Source organism: Protomyctophum parallelum, assembly GCF_964188405.1.
Source record: "Protomyctophum parallelum genome assembly, chromosome: 13".
Lineage (NCBI taxonomy): Eukaryota > Metazoa > Chordata > Actinopteri > Myctophiformes > Myctophidae > Protomyctophum > Protomyctophum parallelum.
In genome coordinates this window covers 22,251,258-22,253,757 of record NC_139708.1, presented here as the reverse complement: position 1 = coordinate 22,253,757, position 2,500 = coordinate 22,251,258, and the positions used below count along the sequence as shown (strand labels likewise).

Genomic DNA, 2,500 nt, shown 5'->3' with positions numbered 1-2,500 from the left:
CTAAAAACGCAGGTAAGCTATAAAGAACAAAAGAAAAACAGTACGTGCTCCGTCCAGTGCCCCTCCTATGGTACGTTACGTTAGTAGGTGAGAAACAGCTGTGAGGATTGACGGTGTGACGCAGTCCTTTCAGCCTAGAGAAGACACACACCAGCTACTGTACGACTGTACCCTAACTATAACAAACACCAAGATAACAACCACCAGCATCTGGGCCTATATTAACTAAAACCCAAAGAAAATAGAGAATGTGGACGTTATCTTCTAGGGGTTCGCGTAAAAAAAAGAAAAAGAAAACATGCCCCAAGGTTGTGCCCTTCGTAAACAGGAGATAAGCGATCATACTCTTCCTATAACTCATAACGTCTCCCGCGGAGGCTGCGGGCGAGTCTAGAAGGGAAGGAAAAATGGTTCTAACCGGGGTGATAATGTGGCGTCAACATCAACAACACTAGGGAATGTCACTGGGGCTGGAACATATAGCCCTACAACCACTGAGGGAGACAAGTCAGTGGGCTTAATACAAAACCCTGAGGAATCCCATAGAAAGTCCAAGTCCTACACTAACATCGCTGGTCGTGTTGTTAGTGTATTACTGTACATGTATACGAGTTCCAGAGCGAGTTCTAAATGGCTTCCGGGGCATTCTGAGGGTCGGCTGAAGGTGAGATGTTGGCTTATATACGACGGACAATGACACGACGAGGCCGGAGGAACACATGGCAGGGAGGAGGGGGGGGGGGGGGGGTCTATATCTGGAGAGGGGCTAGACTTCTTTTGGACGTTTGGTTCTAACTGCGGTCTCAGCGGGCGGGGCGGGGGGGGGGGGGGGGGGTCACTTACACGGAGATGCGGGCGAGGTGAGTCCGCCGTCGGGGGGCGTGCTGCTGGGTTTAGAGTCGGGCATGGGGAGGGGCACTGGGCGGGCCACTGGGGGAGGTGGAGGCAGCAAGAAGGAGCCCGGCATTTTGCTCTGGCCACTCCCGTTTGGCTGCGGACAACACAAACACGGGTCAGGAGGAGGGTGGACATGTGACAGTCCGGCACGGGACACGGAATGAGAGAGGACACGGCTGGGGAGGGCCGGTGTCCCCCAAAGAAAAACAAGAATATCCATATGGGGCGAAGGGGGAGTGGTGGCGATGGTGGAAGGAGGAGAGGAGTGGTGGTGGTGGTGGTGGTGGAAGGGGAAGTTGGAAAAAACAACCAAAGGAATGATGTCTGCAGCATTTATGGAGGTGTAAGAAAATAAATAACAATCACTACAGGGGGTCGATATGGCTAAAACGGAGGGGGGGGGGGGGGACCGTGGTGGTGGTGGTATAGGAGGGGGTGAGGAGAGGGGAGTGAGCGAGTAATTGGTTGGGGTTCGTCCATAACATGGCAAACAAATCAAAAACCATGGTGAAAATGCTCTTCTACACAATGACAACAACAGCGACACCACCGGCAACCAAACAACCAAACCAAAAGTCATATAGCAACAACAACTATCAATGAAAAAACACAATGCACAACAACAACAACCACAAGACGACACAGAACATGTATTATGCTGGACTGAAATGTATACTGTGACTGCTGCTGATGGTTGTAATATCTGAGGGGGTGGGCGGAGCAAAAGGAAAAAAATAAAGAGGGGGGGGGGTCTCTGGGTCTGAAAGAGTAGACAGCAGAATGACAAAGACAAGACAGTACAAAGATCTGTAAACCAACGGAATAGCCTTATGTGGTGTAGAGTATTTGAACCAACGGAATAGCCTTATGTGGTGTAGAGTATTTGAACCAACGGAATAGCCTTATGTGGTGTAGAGTATTTGAACCAACGGAATAGCCTTATGTGGTGTAGAGTATTTGAACCAACGGAATAGCCTTATGTGGTGTAGAGTATTTGAACCAACGGAATAGCCTTATGTGGTGTAGAGTATTTGAAGCTGGAATAAGCTTTGTTTGTATTTACGAGGATGTGAACATAATAAGATTCGGGGTCGATGGGTGTTCTGTATTGCAGTGCCATGCAATGCAATGTATATGCTGGTATATGTTTGAAAAACGAAACCAGATTTGTAGAGATGAGCGGCATCATTACAGCCTGTTCTCAAACATGCTTTTCCACAAATATTCTTCAAAGGCGCTGTAAGAGATGTGCGTTGGTTAAAAGTTAAGGTAAGTTTGTTCAGTTAACTGTGGTCCACCCGTTGGTCTACGTCTAAGATAATGTATTAGCTTATGTTCCAATTCCAAATTAGTTTCTCACTTCCAGTTCCAGCTTCACTTTTTTGTCCTGTATGAGTTTTGCTCTCCTGATTGGATGAAATTATTATTATGAAATTAATTTAATTAGTATCATGACCTGAAAATTGATTTTCTGTTTACTAAAGAGCTGGAGAGACGTGAATAATACCCATATTACTAAACCACAACTCTATAAAATGATTAATGTGGGAATATAAAACAATTTATCACCCATTTGAACAAATAATCAAAAAAAAAAAAGAAT

General features: G+C 46.3%; 1 protein-coding gene across 1 annotated transcript in view; it reads right to left on the bottom strand.

The window, feature by feature from the left end:
* LOC310868548 (nuclear factor 1 X-type-like) overlaps positions 1 to 2,500 on the bottom strand; it is a gene marked incomplete at its 5' end in the record, with an annotated part of 34,027 nt that overhangs the window by 13,191 nt on the left and 18,336 nt on the right. The window lies entirely within an intron of this gene.